The sequence below is a fragment of the Misgurnus anguillicaudatus genome, chromosome 20 (genome assembly GCF_027580225.2).
Source record: "Misgurnus anguillicaudatus chromosome 20, ASM2758022v2, whole genome shotgun sequence".
In the NCBI taxonomy this organism is placed as follows: domain Eukaryota; kingdom Metazoa; phylum Chordata; class Actinopteri; order Cypriniformes; family Cobitidae; genus Misgurnus; species Misgurnus anguillicaudatus.
This window is the reverse complement of record NC_073356.2, coordinates 1,792,418-1,809,625: the sequence shown is the minus strand read 5'-3', so window position 1 is coordinate 1,809,625 and position 17,208 is coordinate 1,792,418. Positions and strand designations below refer to the sequence as shown.

At 43.5% G+C, this 17,208-nt stretch overlaps 19 non-coding genes across 19 annotated transcripts; 17 read left to right on the top strand and 2 right to left on the bottom strand.

Moving 5' to 3' along the window:
- The first annotated feature begins 1,281 nt into the window (after nt 1–1,281).
- Nucleotides 1,282–1,353, top strand: trnap-ugg (transfer RNA proline (anticodon UGG)). The gene has a single exon. It is a non-coding gene; the product is annotated as a tRNA-Pro (tRNA).
- Nucleotides 1,354–1,584: 231 nt separating this feature from the next.
- On the top strand, nt 1,585–1,657 carry trnaf-gaa (transfer RNA phenylalanine (anticodon GAA)). Its single transcript has one exon. It is a non-coding gene; the product is annotated as a tRNA-Phe (tRNA).
- Nucleotides 1,658–1,753: 96 nt separating this feature from the next.
- Nucleotides 1,754–1,825, top strand: trnaq-cug (transfer RNA glutamine (anticodon CUG)). Its single transcript has one exon. It is a non-coding gene; the product is annotated as a tRNA-Gln (tRNA).
- A 562-nt stretch (nt 1,826–2,387) lies between these two features.
- On the bottom strand, nt 2,388–2,460 carry trnaa-agc (transfer RNA alanine (anticodon AGC)). Its single transcript has one exon. It is a non-coding gene; the product is annotated as a tRNA-Ala (tRNA).
- A 96-nt stretch (nt 2,461–2,556) lies between these two features.
- Nucleotides 2,557–2,628, top strand: trnap-agg (transfer RNA proline (anticodon AGG)). The gene has a single exon. It is a non-coding gene; the product is annotated as a tRNA-Pro (tRNA).
- Nucleotides 2,629–3,730: 1,102 nt separating this feature from the next.
- trnap-ugg (transfer RNA proline (anticodon UGG)) lies at nt 3,731–3,802 on the top strand. The gene has a single exon. It is a non-coding gene; the product is annotated as a tRNA-Pro (tRNA).
- A 345-nt stretch (nt 3,803–4,147) lies between these two features.
- trnaq-cug (transfer RNA glutamine (anticodon CUG)) lies at nt 4,148–4,219 on the top strand. Its single transcript has one exon. It is a non-coding gene; the product is annotated as a tRNA-Gln (tRNA).
- A 718-nt stretch (nt 4,220–4,937) lies between these two features.
- trnap-agg (transfer RNA proline (anticodon AGG)) lies at nt 4,938–5,009 on the top strand. The gene has a single exon. It is a non-coding gene; the product is annotated as a tRNA-Pro (tRNA).
- Nucleotides 5,010–6,111: 1,102 nt separating this feature from the next.
- Nucleotides 6,112–6,183, top strand: trnap-ugg (transfer RNA proline (anticodon UGG)). The gene has a single exon. It is a non-coding gene; the product is annotated as a tRNA-Pro (tRNA).
- A 78-nt stretch (nt 6,184–6,261) lies between these two features.
- On the top strand, nt 6,262–6,335 carry trnai-aau (transfer RNA isoleucine (anticodon AAU)). Its single transcript has one exon. It is a non-coding gene; the product is annotated as a tRNA-Ile (tRNA).
- An 80-nt stretch (nt 6,336–6,415) lies between these two features.
- Nucleotides 6,416–6,488, top strand: trnaf-gaa (transfer RNA phenylalanine (anticodon GAA)). Its single transcript has one exon. It is a non-coding gene; the product is annotated as a tRNA-Phe (tRNA).
- Nucleotides 6,489–6,584: 96 nt separating this feature from the next.
- On the top strand, nt 6,585–6,656 carry trnaq-cug (transfer RNA glutamine (anticodon CUG)). Its single transcript has one exon. It is a non-coding gene; the product is annotated as a tRNA-Gln (tRNA).
- Nucleotides 6,657–7,387: 731 nt separating this feature from the next.
- trnap-agg (transfer RNA proline (anticodon AGG)) lies at nt 7,388–7,459 on the top strand. The gene has a single exon. It is a non-coding gene; the product is annotated as a tRNA-Pro (tRNA).
- Nucleotides 7,460–8,561: 1,102 nt separating this feature from the next.
- trnap-ugg (transfer RNA proline (anticodon UGG)) lies at nt 8,562–8,633 on the top strand. Its single transcript has one exon. It is a non-coding gene; the product is annotated as a tRNA-Pro (tRNA).
- Nucleotides 8,634–8,865: 232 nt separating this feature from the next.
- trnaf-gaa (transfer RNA phenylalanine (anticodon GAA)) lies at nt 8,866–8,938 on the top strand. The gene has a single exon. It is a non-coding gene; the product is annotated as a tRNA-Phe (tRNA).
- Nucleotides 8,939–9,034: 96 nt separating this feature from the next.
- trnaq-cug (transfer RNA glutamine (anticodon CUG)) lies at nt 9,035–9,106 on the top strand. Its single transcript has one exon. It is a non-coding gene; the product is annotated as a tRNA-Gln (tRNA).
- Nucleotides 9,107–9,668: 562 nt separating this feature from the next.
- trnaa-agc (transfer RNA alanine (anticodon AGC)) lies at nt 9,669–9,741 on the bottom strand. Its single transcript has one exon. It is a non-coding gene; the product is annotated as a tRNA-Ala (tRNA).
- A 96-nt stretch (nt 9,742–9,837) lies between these two features.
- trnap-agg (transfer RNA proline (anticodon AGG)) lies at nt 9,838–9,909 on the top strand. Its single transcript has one exon. It is a non-coding gene; the product is annotated as a tRNA-Pro (tRNA).
- Nucleotides 9,910–11,646: 1,737 nt separating this feature from the next.
- On the top strand, nt 11,647–11,720 carry trnai-aau (transfer RNA isoleucine (anticodon AAU)). Its single transcript has one exon. It is a non-coding gene; the product is annotated as a tRNA-Ile (tRNA).
- Nucleotides 11,721–17,208: the final 5,488 nt, after the last annotated feature.

Sequence of the window (17,208 nt, the reverse complement as noted above, 5' to 3'; positions counted from 1 at the left end):
CCCACAAATACATGTAAACTATCAGATCTAAAGAAGATTTGTTTGCTTCTTTCAAAACCCAAAGACACTGTTGGCATCTGATGTATTTTTTGTTAATTGTATGTCTTGGTCTCTTTCTTAAATTGAAACTTACATGGATATATTTTGCTTGAAAGCACGAAATGCTATGTCCAGTACTCTATGTTAAATTTGAACTCAAATGTCCAGCAGAAACCTTAAGCCCACATCAACTATGAAGACTGCTTTAGGAGACTTAGGAACAGTAATAAAATGAACAACCTACTGGCTTTGGGAAGGGAATCTAAAATATCCTCTCGCCCTCAGGGGGAACACTACAGGCTTGGGACGTTGGAGGGGAGAGGTCAATGCTGTGGGGCCAAGGGATCACAGGGCAAGGGTCGGGCGGAGCTCCTTCGTCCTCGAAACACCTCCTGTATGGACGGTCTCCTCACGGCCCGCTTCGTCCTCCTGAGGGCAGAATAAAACACAGAGTGAGTGTTATGGTATGCTAACGGGCTCACATCTTCGTCGCTGAATCTTTCTCTGTTTCTCTATTTCAGGTTCTCCGGGCCAAGCTGGAGACGGGCTGCATCACCTCGCCACAAGGTAAGTATTCTCTCTCTCCTATGTACCACTATGTGTTCGAGCGTGCAAGGTAAGTTTATTCTTCCACTGGGATCTGCAATGAGTGTGTTCTCTCTACAGGGCGTTCAAGACGTGTTGGGTAAGTATAGCTTTAGCTCGTTTGCATTGAGTGTGTTCTCTCTACAGGGCATTCAAGACGTGTTGGGTAAGTACAGCTTTAGCTCGTTTGCAATGAGTGTGTTCTCTCTACAGGGCATTCAAGACATGTTGGGTAAATATAGCTTTAGCTCGTTTGCAATGAGTGTGTTCACTCTACAGGGCATTCCAGTAACAGTTTTGCAAAGGACTTTTTCTGTGCTGAAATGACTGTGACCCTGTGAACAAATCATTGATGGGTTTGGGTGATGAGTGTTTTGGTCAGAGCCTGTAATCCAAAACAAAGGTGTTCAGCTGGGTTCAGGTCCGAGATTTATGCAGACCAGTCGAGTTCTCTCACACCATTTCAAATATTAAGCAATAAGCATGTACTTATATAGATAAGTGCTTATTTTGACACCAGCTCAACACTAGGGCTCATTGTGGCTAAACAGAGGAGCAGGACCAAACAGGCCCATCCCAAGGAACTGCTTGAGGAAGCTGGTGACTGTGTTGTGGTCACATGTTTCTCGGTGGCACGGCAAACAGACAGCACGGCTTGGCTCGTTGGTCTAGGGGTATGATTCTCGCTTTGGGTGCGAGAGGTCCCGGGTTCAAATCCCGGACGAGCCCATGTTAGCTTTGCTTGTTGATGCTGCTACACTGTGAAACATTCATGTCAGTCTTGGCAGAGACAGGTGCTGTTCCGTGGCCGGTTAGCTCAGTTGGTTACAGCGTAGTGCTAATAACCCCAAGGTCGCGGGTTCGATCCCCGTACGGGCCAAGGTTTCTCTGTGCCTATTTTTGCCGACTGCTATATTGCTGTGATTTGTCATGAAAATTCCTGTCCGTATCATTTTTTTGGCCGAAATAGCTCAGTTGGGAGAGCGTTAGACTGAAGATCTAAAGGTCCCTGGTTCGATCCCGGGTTTCGGCATTGAGGGCAGCCTTTTGAGAGTTTGTTTAACTGAAGGTCCCTATCCGAGTGTCCTTTTCTCCGTGACCCAGTGGGTCAGGCACTAACGCAAAGAGTGGTTCCATGGAGTAATGGTTAGCACTCTGGACTCTGAATCCAGCGATCCGAGTTCAAATCTCGGTGGGACCTGTAAGACTTTTTGGGTATCCAAGGGAACAGTGTTTGTTACCCCAAAACAATCCCCCTGCCCTTTAAGCCTTTTTACCAGAGCACTCAGGCTCTAGACAAAAATGAGTTAATTCAAGCAACATTGAGCACTTTTTCTGATCACCCTGGCGGTGGGCCAACAACTCACAAGTCGCAAAATTTCAGCAAACACAAGGACATTACAAGGAAGCAAATTAAACATGTACGAAAACATAGAATAAACGAAAAATGCATTGACGTTTAGGACAAAGGAAACACACAGCTCATGTGTACAGGCCAAAGGAAACACACAGCTCTTGTGTACAATCTGACAATGAAATGCATTAAAAAGACTTACCAGAAATGACACAAAGACAAATGAACATTGAAAGAAAATGATTCCAATTTTAAATGGCAACAAAATGCTCTTGGAGTGTTAAGCTCCTGCTCCACGTTGCTTTGTGAAATAACATCCGTATCGGAGACGTCCATGTGTGGACCCAATGTGAAGCTTCACGCTTCCGGTCTGTGACATCAGAGCAATTAACAACAAACCACAATCACGTGGAGAATGCGGGCATCGATCCCGCTACCTCTCGCATGCTAAGCGAGCGCTCTACCATTTGAGCTAATTCCCCTTACCTCCGTCTTGTGAATGCTTTGGCTTTTTGGAAGCTGGCTGCTATGGGGTGTGAAAATGTTTCACAGGGGGGCGGAAGTGGCACGTTTTGAGTGGCTCGTTGGTCTAGGGGTATGATTCTCGCTTAGGGTGCGAGAGGTCCCGGGTTCAAATCCCGGACGAGCCCCTCTTTAGACTTGTCCCTCGGAGCTTTAACCCACAACGCCGCTGTGTATGGCAATATTGGCAGGAAAGGAATGGAATGTCAACGAGAAACCCGCAAAGGACGTCAGCGACACCTCCGCCTTTGGTCTTGTCAGGTCGAAACCGTGTCCGAGGGTATCTTTTGTCTGTTAACCCCTAGACGATCCCCCTACTCTTTAAGCTTTCTACCGGAGGGCTTGCTGTTTTAACAAGCGATGAGTTGATTTCAAACAACACAATTGACTCAACCCGAAAAATGACCCAGGTTATTTGTCCTACTCCCTCCTGGCCGGGAAAGGCACATCATCCTGGCCACTGGGTAGGTACCCTGAGGTGCCCTGAGCTATGAGACTTAAATATACAACCAGGCTAGTGATGCATGGTGTCCAATTTAGTTACCGGATGATTTATCAGAATTTTCTCCTAAAATCTAAGATCAACACTTGGAAAATGCGATAAGGACATGGCTTCTAAGATGTTACTTGACGTTAAAACTACACTAAGTGTTGGGATGCCCCTTTTAATAAAGATGTTTGGGACGACACAGTTGCCACCCCAAACAGAGCACAGCTGCCTCACAGTAAGAAGGCCCCCTGTTCAAGAACTGGCTTTAAAAAGAAATGAACATATTTATCTATTCCAGTTTCTCGAATCAAAACAAATATTAATGCTATACCTTACAGACCATGTAAAATAATTTTGTTTCCATCTATGTTGCAACAGTTTTGCAAAGGACTTTTTCTGTGCTGAAATGACTGTGACCCTGTGAACAAATCATTGATGGGTTTGGGTGATGAGTGTTTTGGTCAGAGCCTGTAATCCACAACAAAGGTGTTCAGCTGGGTTCAGGTCCGAGATTTATGCAGACCAGTCGAGTTCTCTCACACCATTTCAAATATTAAGCAATAAGCATGTACTTATATCGATAAGTGCTTATTTTGACACCAGCCCAACACTAGGGCTCATTGTGGCTAAACAGAGGAGCAGGACCAAACAGGCCCATCCCAAGGAACTGCTGGAGGAAGCTGGTGACTGTGTTGTGGTCACATGTTTCTCGGTGGCACGGCAAACAGACAGCACGGCTTGGCTCGTTGGTCTAGGGGTATGATTCTCGCTTTGGGTGCGAGAGTTCCCGGGTTCAAATCCCGGACGAGCCCTTGTTTAGCTTTGCTTCTTGATGCTGCTACACTGTGAAACATTCATGTCAGTCTTGGCAGAGACAGGTGCTGTTCTGTGGCCGGTTAGCTCAGTTGGTTAGAGCGTGGTGCTAATAACGCCAAGGTCTATATTGCTGTGATTTGTCATGAAAATTCCTGTCCGTATCATTTTTGTGGCAGAAATAGCTCAGTTGGGAGAGCGTTAGACTGAAGATCTAAAGGTCCCTGGTTCGATCCCGGGTTTCGGCATTGAGGGCAGCCTTTTGAGAGTTTGTTTAAATGAAGGTCCCTATCCGAGTGTCCTTTTCTCCGTGACCCAGTGGGTCAGGCACTAACGCAAAGAGTAGTTCCATGGTGTAATGGTTAGCACTCTGGACTCTGAATCCAGCGATCCGAGTTCAAATCTCGGTGGGACCTGTAAGACTTTTTGGGTATCCAAGGGAACAGTGTTTGTTACCCCAAAACAATCCCCCTGCCCTTTAAGCCTTTTTACCAGAGCACTCAGGCTCTAGACAAAAATGAGTTAATTCAAGCAACATTGAGCACTTTTTCTGATCACCCTGGCGGTGGGCCAACAACTCACAAGTCGCAAAATTTCAGCAAACACAAGGACATTACAAGGAAGCAAATTAAACGTACGAAAACATAGAATAAACGAAAAATGCATTGACGTTTAGGACAAAGGAAACACACAGCTCATGTGTACAGGCCAAAGGAAACACACAGCTCTTGTGTACAATCTGACAATGAAATGCATTAAAAAGACTTACCAGAAATGACACAAAGACAAATGAACATTGAAAGAAAATGATTCCAATTTTAAATGGCAACAAAATGCTCTTGGAGTGTTAAGCTCCTGCTCCACGTTGCTTTGTGAAATAACATCCGTATCGGAGACGTCCATGTGTGGACCCAATGTGAAGCTTCACGCTTCCGGTCTGTGACATCAGAGCAATTAACAACAAACCACAATCACGTGGAGAACGCGGGCATCGATCCCGCTACCTCTCTCATGCTAAGCGAGCGCTCTACCATTTGAGCTAATTCCCCTTACCTCCGTCTTGGCTTTTTGGAAGCTGGCTGCTATGGGGTGGGAAAATGTTTCACAGGGGGGCGGGGGTGGTACGTTTTTAGTGGCTCGTTGGTCTAGGGGTATGATTCTCGCTTAGGGTGCGAGAGGTCCCGGGTTCAAATCCCGGACGAGCCCCTCTTTAGACTCGTCCCTCGGAGCTTTAACCCACAACGCCGCTGTGTATGGCAATATTGGCAGGAAAGGAATGGAATGTCAACGAGAAACCCGCAAAGGACGTCAGCGACACCTTCGCCTTTGGTCTTGTCAGGTCGAAACCGTGTGCGAGGGTATCTTTTGTCTGTTAACCCCTAGACGATCCCCCTACTCTTTAAGCTTTCTACCGGAGGGCTTGCTGTTTTAACAAGCGATGAGTTGATTTCAAACAACACAATTGACTCAACCCGAAAAATTACCCAGGTTATTTGTCCTACTCCCTCCTGGCCGGGAAAGGCACATCATCCTGGCCACTGGGTAGGTACCCTGAGGTGCCCTGAGCTATGAGACTTAAATATACAACCAGGCTAGTGATGCATGGTGTCCAATTTAGTTACCGGATGATTTATCAGAATTTTCTCCTAAAATCTAAGATCAACACTTGGAAAATGCGATAAGGACATGGCTTCTAAGATGTTACTTGACGTTAAAACTACACTAAGTGTTGGGATGCCCCTTTTAATAAAGATGTTTGGGGCGACACAGTTGCCACCCCAAACAGAGCACAGCTGCCTCACAGTAAGAAGGCCCCCTGTTCAAGAACTGGCTTTAAAAAGAAATGAACATATTTATCTATTCCAGTTTCTCCAATCAAAACAAATATTAATGCTATACCTTACAGACCATGTAAAATAATTTTGTTTCCATCTATGTTGCAACAGTTTTGCAAAGGACTTTTTCTGTGCTGAAATGACTGTGACCCTGTGAACAAATCATTGATGGGTTTGGGTGATGAGTGTTTTGGTCAGAGCCTGTAATCCATAACAAAGGTGTTCAGCTGGGTTCAGATCCGAGATTTATGCAGACCAGTCGAGTTCTCTCACACCATTTCAAATATTAAGCAATAAGCATGTACTTATATCGATAAGTGCTTATTTTGACACCAGCCCAACACTAGGGCTCATTGTGGCTAAACAGAGGAGCAGGACCAAACAGGCCCATCCCAAGGAACTGCTTGAGGAAGCTGGTGACTGTGTTGTGGTCACATGTTTCTCGGTGGCACGGCAAACAGACAGCACGGCTTGGCTCGTTGGTCTAGGGGTATGATTCTCGCTTTGGGTGCGAGAGGTCCCGGGTTCAAATCCCGGACGAGCCCTTGTTTAGCTTTGCTTCTTGATGCTGCTACACTGTGAAACATTCATGTCAGTCTTGGCAGAGACAGGTGCTGTTCCGTGGCCGGTTAGCTCAGTTGGTTAGAGCTTGGTGCTAATAACGCCAAGGTCGCGGGTTCGATCCCCGTACGGGCCAAGGTTTCTCTGTGCCTATTTTTGCCAACTGCTATATTGCTGTGATTTGTCATGAAAATTCCTGTCCAGATCATTTTTGTGGCCGAAATAGCTCAGTTGGGAGAGCGTTAGACTGAAGATCTAAAGGTCCCTGGTTCGATCCCGGGTTTCGGCATTGAGGGCAGCCTTTTGAGAGTTTGTTTAACTGAAGGTCCCTATCCGAGTGTCCTTTTCTCCGTGACCCAGTGGGTCAGGCGCTGACGCAAAGAGTGGTTCCATGGTGTAATGGTTAGCACTCTGGACTCTGAATCCAGCGATCCGAGTTCAAATCTCGGTGGGACCTGTAAGACATTTTGGGTATCCAAGGGAACAGTGTTTGTTACCCCAAAACAATCCCCCTGCCCTTTAAGCCTTTTTACCAGAGCACTCAGGCTCTAGACAAAAATGAGTTAATTCAAGCAACATTGAGCACTTTTTCTGATCACCCTGGCGGTGGGCCAACAACTCACAAGTCGCAAAATTTCAGCAAACACAAGGACATTACAAGGAAGCAAATTAAACATTTACGAAAACATAGAATAAACGAAAAATGCATTGACGTTTAGGACAAAGGAAACACACAGCTCATGTGTACAGGCCAAAGGAAACACACAGCTCTTGTGTACAATCTGACAATGAAATGCATTAAAAAGACTTACCAGAAATGACGCGAAGACAAATGAACATTGAAAGAAAATGATTCCAATTTTAAATGGCAACAAAATGCTCTTGGAGTGTTAAGCTCCTGCTCCACGTTGCTTTGTGAAATAACATCCGTATCGGAGACGTCCATGTGTGGACCCAATGTGAAGCTTCACGCTTCCGGTCTGTGACATCAGAGCAATTAACAACAAACCACAATCACGTGGAGAATGCGGGCATCGATCCCGCTACTTCTCGCATGCTAAGCGAGCGCTCTACCATTTGAGCTAATTCCCCTTACCTCAGTCTTGTGAATGCTTTGGCTTTTTGGAAGCTGGCTGCTATGGGGTCGGAAAATGTTTCACAGGGGGGCGGGGGTGGCACATTTTGAGTGGCTCGTTGGTCTAGGGGTATGATTCTCGCTTAGGGTGCGAGAGGTCCCGGGTTCAAATCCCGGACGAGCCCCTCTTTAGACTCGTCCCTCGGAGCTTTAACCCACAACGCCGCTGTGTATGGCAATATTGGCAGGAAAGGAATGGAATGTCAACGAGAAACCCGCAAAGGACGTCAGCGACACCTCCGCCTTTGGTCTTGTCAGGTCGAAACCGTGTGCGAGGGTATCTTTTGTCTGTTAACCCCTAGACGATCCCCCTACTCTTTAAGCTTTCTACCGGAGGGCTTGCTGTTTTAACAAGCGATGAGTTGATTTCAAACAACACAATTGACTCAACCCGAAAAATGACCCAGGTTATTTGTCCTACTCCCTCCTGGCCGGGAAAGGCACATCATCCTGGCCACTGGGTAGGTACCCTGAGGTGCCCTGAGCTATGAGACTTAAATATACAACCAGGCTAGTGATGCATGGTGTCCAATTTAGTTACCGGATGATTTATCAGAATTTTCTCCTAAAATCTAAGATCAACACTTGGAAAATGCGATAAGGACATGGCTTCTAAGATGTTACTTGACGTTAAAACTACACTAAGTGTTGGGATGCCCCTTTTAATAAAGATGTTTGGGGCGACACAGTTGCCACCCCAAACAGAGCACAGCTGCCTCACAGTAAGAAGGCCCCCTGTTCAAGAACTGGCTTTAAAAAGAAATGAACATATTTATCTATTCCAGTTTCTCCAATCAAAACAAATATTAATGCTATACCTTACAGACCATGTAAAATAATTTTGTTTCCATCTATGTTGCAACAGTTTTGCAAAGGACTTTTTCTGTGCTGAAATGACTGTGACCCTGTGAACAAATCATTGATGGGTTTGGGTGATGAGTGTTTTGGTCAGAGCCTGTAATCCATAACAAAGGTGTTCAGCTGGGTTCAGGTCCGAGATTTATGCAGACCAGTCGAGTTCTCTCACACCATTTCAAATATTAAGCAATAAGCATGTACTTATATCGATAAGTGCTTATTTTGACACCAGCCCAACACTAGGGCTCATTGTGGCTAAACAGAGGAGCAGGACCAAACAGGCCCATCCCAAGGAACTGCTTGAGGAAGCTGGTGACTGTGTTGTGGTCACATGTTTCTCGGTGGCACGGCAAACAGACAGCACGGCTTGGCTCGTTGGTCTAGGGGTATGATTCTCGCTTTGGGTGCGAGAGGTCCCGGGTTCAAATCCCGGACGAGCCCTTGTTTAGCTTTGCTTCTTGATGCTGCTACACTGTGAAACATTCATGTCAGTCTTGGCAGAGACAGGTGCTGTTCCGTGTCCGGTTAGCTCAGTTGGTTAGAGCGTGGTGCTAATAACGCCAAGGTCGCGGGTTCAATCCCCGTACGGGCCAAGGTTTCTCTGTGCCTATTTTTGCCGACTGCTATATTGCTGTGATTTGTCATGAAAATTCCTGTCCGGATAATTTTTGTGGCCGAAATAGCTCAGTTGGGAGAGCGTTAGACTGAAGATCTAAAGGTCCCTGGTTCGATCCCGGGTTTCGGCATTGAGGGCAGCCTTTTGACAGTTTGTTTAACTGAAGGTCCCTATCCGAGTGTCCTTTTCTCCGTGACCCAGTGGGTCAGGCGCTAACGCAAAGAGTGGTTCCATGGTGTAATGGTTAGCACTCTGGACTCTGAATCCAGCGATCCGAGTTCAAATCTCGGTGGGACCTGTAAGACTTTTTGGGTATCCAAGGGAACAGTGTTTGTTACCCCAAAACAATCCCCCTGCCCTTTAAGCCTTTTTACCAGAGCACTCAGGCTCTAGACAAAAATGAGTTAATTCAAGCAACATTGAGCACTTTTTCTGATCACCCTGGCGGTGGGCCAACAACTCACAAGTCGCAAAATTTCAGCAAACACAAGGACATTACAAGGAAGCAAATTAAACATTTACGAAAACATAGAATAAACGAAAAATGCATTGACGTTTAGGACAAAGGAAACACACAGCTCATGTGTACAGGCCAAAGGAAACACACAGCTCTTGTGTACAATCTGACAATGAAATGCATTAAAAAGACTTACCAGAAATGACGCGAAGACAAATGAACATTGAAAGAAAATGATTCCAATTTTAAATGGCAACAAAATGCTCTTGGAGTGTTAAGCTCCTGCTCCACGTTGCTTTGTGAAATAACATCCGTATCGGAGACGTCCATGTGTGGACCCAATGTGAAGCTTCACGCTTCCGGTCTGTGACATCAGAGCAATTAACAACAAACCACAATCACGTGGAGAATGCGGGCATCGATCCCGCTACCTCTCGCATGCTAAGCGAGCGCTCTACCATTTGAGCTAATTCCCCTCACCTCTGTCTTGTTAATGCTTTGGCTTTTTGGAAGCTGGCTGCTATGGGGTGTGAAAATGTTTCACAGGTGGGCGGAAGTGGCACGTTTTGAATGGCTCGTTGGTCTAGGGGTATGATTCTCGCTTAGGGTGCGAGAGGTCCCGGGTTCAAATCCCGGACGAGCCCCTCTTTAGACTCGTCCCTCGGAGCTTTAACCCACAACGCCGCTGTGTATGGCAATATTGGCAGGAAAGGAATGGAATGTCAACGAGAAACCCGCAAAGGACGTCAGCGACACCTCCGCCTTTGGTCTTGTCAGGTCGAAACCGTGTGCGAGGGTATCTTTTGTCTGTTAACCCCTAGACGATCCCCCTACTCTTTAAGCTTTCTACCGGAGGGCTTGCTGTTTTAACAAGCGATGAGTTGATTTCAAACAACACAATTGACTCAACCCGAAAAATTACCCAGGTTATTTGTCCTACTTCCTCCTGGCCGGGAAAGGCACATCATCCTGGCCACTGGGTAGGTACCCTGAGGTGCCCTGAGCTATGAGACTTAAATATACAACCAGGCTAGTGATGCATGGTGTCCAATTTAGTTACCGGATGATTTATCAGAATTTTCTCCTAAAATCTAAGATCAACACTTGGAAAATGCGATAAGGACATGGCTTCTAAGATGTTACTTGATGTTAAAACTACACTAAGTGTTGGGATGCCCCTTTTAATAAAGATGTTTGGGGCGACACAGTTGCCACCCCAAACAGAGCACAGCTGCCTCACAGTAAGAAGGCCCCCTGTTCAAGAACTGGCTTTAAAAAGAAATGAACATATTTATCTATTCCAGTTTCTCCAATCAAAACAAATATTAATGCTATACCTTACAGACCATGTAAAATAATTTTGTTTCCATCTATGTTGCAACAGTTTTGCAAAGGACTTTTTCTGTGCTGAAATGACTGTGACCCTGTGAACAAATCATTGATGGGTTTGGGTGATGAGTGTTTTGGTCAGAGCCTGTAATCCATAACAAAGGTGTTCAGCTGGGTTCAGGTCCGAGATTTATGCAGACCAGTCGAGTTCTCTCACACCATTTCAAATATTAAGCAATATGCATGTACTTATATCGATAAGTGCTTATTTTGACACCAGCCCAACACTAGGGCTCATTGTGGCTAAACAGAGGAGCAGGACCAAACAGGCCCATCCCAAGGAACTGCTTGAGGAAGCTGGTGACTGTGTTGTGGTCACATGTTTCTCGGTGGCACGGCAAACAGACAGCACGGCTTGGCTCGTTGGTCTAGGGGTATGATTCTCGCTTTGGGTGCTGAAGTAGTTTATTTTAATCCAAAAATGTGCATCATGAGTTTACTAATATAATCCAACTATGCAGTAGTCTAAAGAACCATCTGGACCAGCCGGGTGTATTCAGGTTTCAAGGTAGTTTAAAGAGCCATCTGGACAGGCACAAAATGTTTTAGTATTAGCAAACAGCCAAGGGTCAAATAGGTCATGGGAACAAGACACTGGTCTGAGGAATGTCATGTGGGTGTCATGTGGGTCTTGCCTGAACAGAAACATATTGTTTTAACTATGAGGGGAGGGGACAAGGACCCGTATATTTGCCAGGCCATGGCTTGGAGGGGCAGACTGGTTTGAAGATTCCTCCTAGGCCGGCCTGACTGGTTCTGGGAGGTTTAATCAGGCAGGCTCTGCTTATTATTTTGTCCGGAAAATAAAAGTCTATCTCTTGAAATCAGAACCTAAGACTGAAGATTGTTTCATTTGAGGAAAAGGAAAACCACAACAGTGCGAGAGGTCCCGGGTTCAAATCCCGGACGAACCCTTGTTTAGCTTTGCTTCTTGATGCTGCTACACTGTGAAACATTCATGTCAGTCTTGGCAGAGACAGGTGCTGTTCCGTGGCCGGTTAGCTCAGTTGGTTAGAGCGTGGTGCTAATAACGCCAAGGTCGCGGGTTCGATCCCCGTACGGGCCAAGGGTTCTCTGTGCCTATTTTTGCCAACTGCTATATTGCTGTGATTTGTCATGAAAATTCCTGTCCGGATCATTTTTTTTTTTTATATAACTTTTATTTGTCAAATGCAAAAAGTACAAACATAAGGTGCATACAAAAATACAATGTCTTTTGTTTTTGTTTTTTAAACTTAACAACATCCCCTCCCTCCCTCCCTCCCTCCCTCTCCCTACCCACCCCAGACCCATAATTCACTTGTACATTAAAAAAAATATATATATATATATAATAATAATAATAATAATAAAAAATAAAAAATAATAATAACTACCAGTAATAAAAATAATTATGTACTCATTATACATATACATACATTTAAATATACCGATGTAATTAAAATTATAATTCTTACAATTAGTACATAGTAGTAGTTACCAATACTAGTGCAAGTTGCTAGTACTAATCCTTAATTGTACAAAGTAAATGTCAAATAGTTGCTGCCTACTCCTCAGACATTAGAGCAAATTATTTGCTATGTTGAAGTGTCTAGATCTTGGGGGGGATTTCTGCCGCTGGCGGAATGGAACTGAGGAAGCTGAGACTTTACAAGGAGATTTCCCCAGCTGGCAATTTATCTAAATAATCAAGTTGTGGTCTCCAATGAGTGTAAAACTTGCTAGATGACCCTCTAAGTGAGAATTTGATTTTCTCCAGTTTCAGAAGACCTAAGATGTCGTGTAACCAGACTTTTATTAATGGTGGTTGAGGGGACTTCCACAATAACAAAATTCTCTTACGAGCAATAAGGGAAGCAAAGGCAATTACATTATTTTGAATGGTAGTTGTAAGGAGGTCGTCTGGGGGCTTGCCGAAAATGGCGATATGTGGGGTTGGGGTTACAATTATGCCTAGTATATCCGAAATTGTTTTAAAAAATAGTCGCCAGAATTCAGACAACTTGGGGCATGCCCAAAACATGTGGGTAAGATTGCATGGAGTCTGCGAGCATCTACTACACTTCCCATCAATTTTGTCTGGAAAGAGCTTTGATAATTTGTCTTTACTATAATGTAATCTGTGGAAGACTTTAAATTGTATTAGTGACAATCTAGCGCAGCTGGATGACGAGTTAACAACTTCCATGGCTCCCTCCCAGAATTCTTCAGAAAGATTTAATTGTAGTTCTGACTCCCAATTCATCTTGATCTTATTTAAAATAGATTCACTGTTTAAGGAAATTAAATTATAGAGAAAGGAGATGTGGCCCTTTGACAGGTTTTTAGCCTTAAGGGCCAGGTCTATCCCGCTGGGTGTTGGTATCTGTGGGAATGATGTGGCGTGTGTTTTCGCAAAGTCCCGCAACTGGAAGTATCGGAAAAAGTCTGATTTTTGTAGATAGAAGGCATAGGTTAATTGATTGAAACTTGCAAATATACCATCAATGTACAGATCTCCCAAACTACGCAGCCCTTTGTTTCCTAACACTGAAAATCGTGAGTCAGTCTTTGCTGGAATGAACAGGTGATTGTTGCAAATAGGAGTTGCTAAAGGGGGGGTAAGCCATCCAAAGTGGCGTCTTATTTGCGTCCAAATTTTTAGAGTTCCAACAACACCCGGATTAGAGGTGAAGCTTGGGGGGGAGAAGGGTAAGGTGCTACATGTTAAAGCTAGCAGCGACGAAGAGCAGGAGGCTGACTCACTCTGGCACCAACTGGATTGAGGTGATGTAAACCAAGATAATATCGTATGCATGTTGGCTGCCCAGTAGTAGCCAATTAGATTGGGTAGGCCAAGCCCTCCAGCTGATCTATCCCTGCAAAGCAGTGTACGGCTTGCCCGTGGCCGTTTACCAGCCCAAATAAATGATGAAATAATATCATTTATAGCTGTGAAAAAAGACTTGGGGAGAAATATGGGGAGACATTGAAAAACATACAAGTATCTTGGTAACACATTCATTTTTATAATTTGTATTCTACCGGCCAAGGATAACGGAAGATAATTCCATCTTTGTAAATCAGACTTGACCGTCATTGTTAATGATGTAAAATTTTGTTCTCGAATTGTTTGCAAGGATTGTGTAACTGTAATGCCAAGGTATTTAAATCCTGCATTGGCTATTTTGAACGGTATAGTTGATGGCGATATGGCTACAGCTAATTGGTTGATTGGGAAGTATTCACTTTTAGAGATATTTAGCTTATATCCCGACAAACGACCAAAAGAATCCAGCAAAGTTAGGATACGTGGGATGCTTGCCAATGGGTTACTTATATAGAGCAGCAGATCATCTGCATATAACGAGACTTGATGCTTTACGCCCCATCTTTCAATCCCCTCAAGTCCCTCCTCCATTTTTAGAGCCACTGATAATGGTTCAATCGCTAGCGCAAATAGCAACGGGGATAGTGGGCATCCCTGCCGTGTTCCCCGAAAAAGAGGAAACGGAGTAGAGCGTTGGTTATTTGTGCACACTGAGGCGCAGGGAGAGGAGTAAAGTAATCGGACCCATGAAATTAAGTTAGTATTAAAACCAAACTGTCTCAGGGAGAAGAAGAGATAGGCCCATTCCACCCTGTCGAAGGCCTTCTCGGCATCAAGAGATATTATTGCCTCTGGGACTTTAGAAGAAGATGGGCAGAGGATGACGCCGAGAAGCCTTCTTATGTTAGAGTATGAGTGTCTTCCCCCTATAAATCCCGTCTGGTCCTCTGAAATTATCTTGGGCATGACAGATTCCAATCGCCGAGCTAAGATTTTTGCGAGTATTTTAACATCTACCGGAAGGAGTGATATTGGTCGGTAAGAAGCACAGCTCAGTGGGTCTTTTCCCTTCTTATAGATCAGAGAGATGGAAGCTTGCATAAGCGTGGGCGGCAGGGTGCCTTGATTAAATGAGTAATTAAACATTTCCAGTAGTAGTGGGGCTAGCTGATCTGAGAATTTCTTATAAAACTCGACCGGATATCCGTCAGGGCCTGGGGATTTGCCACAGTTCATTGAGTTTATCGCTTCTTTAATTTCTGAGAGAGTTAGAGCGGCGTCTAGTTTCTGATTGTCCTCAGGTGACACTTTAGGTAAGTCCAATTTATCAAAGAAGTTATTTAGTTGGTTATCATCTGTGAGGGACTCTGATGTATATAATTGGGAAAAGAATGATCTAAAGGTGTCATTTATTTTGTCCGGGTTGTTGGTTATTGAGTTTGAATCATCGATTATCTGGGTAATTTGGTTTGACGCTGCTTTTGCTTTCAGCTGATGGGCCAAAAGGCGTCCTGCTTTGTCACCATGTTCGTATACTAACCCCCGAGAGCGAAGGAGAAGCTGCTCAGCCTCAAAAGTGAGAAGAAGATCAAGTTCTGTTTGGAGTCTTATTCTTTCTTTATATAAATCTGGTGAATTTACGGACGAGAGCGAGTTATCTAGATCTGCAATAGCTTCCTCCAGCTCCTTCTGCCGAGATCTGCGCAGTTTATTTGTATGTGATGTAAAAGAAATTATTTTACCCCTTATGTAAGCTTTGAGAGTTTCCCATAGTATAGATGGGGAAGTTTCATCATTCTTATTAGTTTCACAGAAGAAAGTGATCGATTCCGAAATATGTTTGCAAAAGTTGGCATCTGCCAGCGAGAGCGGGTCTAGCCTCCAATGTCTGAATCCTTTTGGTTTCCTACTAAAGTGAGGGTCCAAGATCACAGTGGCATGATCTGACACTGTTATGGGAAGGTACTGAGTGGAGATGGTCGCTGAAATAAGCTTTTTATCTATCAAGAAATAGTCTATGCGCGAGAATGAACGATGTGCATGGGAGAAGAAAGAATACTGTCTCGCAGACGGATGTGAAAATCGCCATGGGTCTACCAATCCATATTGACTCATAAATGTGGAAAAGGCTTGGGACATTTTCATGATTGAGGTTGACCGTGTACTAGACCTGTCCAATGTTGCATCTATCACACAGTTCATGTCTCCTCCCATTATCAAAAGGTGAGAATCTAAATTTGGGATGGTAGCAAACAACGAACTCACAAAGTTATGGTCATCCCAATTGGGAGCATAGACAGATACCAGGATTACTTGCTTTTCATATAGCGTACCGGTAACAATAACATATCGACCGTTTGAATCTGTCATTACTTTATCTGAGGTGAAATGGACATTTTTCCGGATTAAAATAGCCGTGCCCCTAGATTTTACATTGAACCGTGAATGAAAAATTTGGTCAATCCAAGGTCTATTTAATTTTCTATGGTCAGAGTTACATAAATGTGTCTCCTGGAGAAACATTATGTCTGCATTTAGGTTTTTGATATGTGTCATAACTTTTGTGCGTTTAATTACAGCATTTAACCCACCAGTGTTTAGTGAGCTAATCCTCAGTCTGTCCGCCAGCAGCACCCCCCTTAGTTACATTAGCCATGGTTCAACTTCCCGTGGTAAGGTTGTCAGATCAGTCTCAAGGAGCAAGCAGCGAGCAGCAAGTAGGATCTTCTGTACAAAAATAGCCCAGTACAAAATGAGTACACACATAGCACAAAACACAAAATAAAGAAAATCAAGTGAATATATCCCTCCCCATCCCTTTTCCCCTATCCCATGCATCAGAACTAAACCCAAGTAGTCATACTTCCCTTTCTGCGTTGTCTTTCCTATTCCCCTTATTTGTCCCAGCTCCCGCAGCGTAAAGAGCCAATTGGGACCCCTAGTGTAATGGACGTGAACCGTAAACATGTTTTCATAACGGTTATATAGCATGAATAGATATCAAGATAAACTAAATGCCATGGTGTGATTCAAAAGTCACAAAATGATTTAGAATAAAAAAAAAAAAAAATATATATATATATATATATATATAGTAATAATAATAATAATTAAAGAAGATTAAACAAATGTAGAATTAAAAAAAATAATAATAAATAAATAAAATAAAATAATAATAATAAGGGTATGAATCAATTAACCATTGGGTGAGCAGCAGGTTTAGAACCCCTTTACATCATAGTAATCGTTTGTAGCCATATATTAGCTTGACAACCTTCTAACTTAAATATAAGTAAAATAATATATAATATAATATATAATATAAAATATTGTTGTCTTTGAGTAACTTTAAATTAGAATCTTAACTTCTGAACCCGCTGGATATCAAATAAGTGATTTGTAAGCAATAAAACAAAACAAACAAAAAGGAAATGTAAATGTAGAGTGAAAAAATAATATATTGGATATTAATCTCGATTAACATCGAGTGAACTGCATGTTTACTACCGTTCCACTCAAAATAATCATTTATAACCATAAAGTAGCTTGAAATCGTTGTAACTTAAACATGAAATAAAATAATATAAGCTTTTACTTACTTTAACTTCAAATTAGAATAAAGTGTAGTGTAATACACAACAATATTGTATCTTGAAACCGCTGAGCCAGATGTATGGTTAGTCCAGTATAGTATTTAAGTGATAAACATCGATCCATCGATCAACAAGACCTTACATCTCAATAC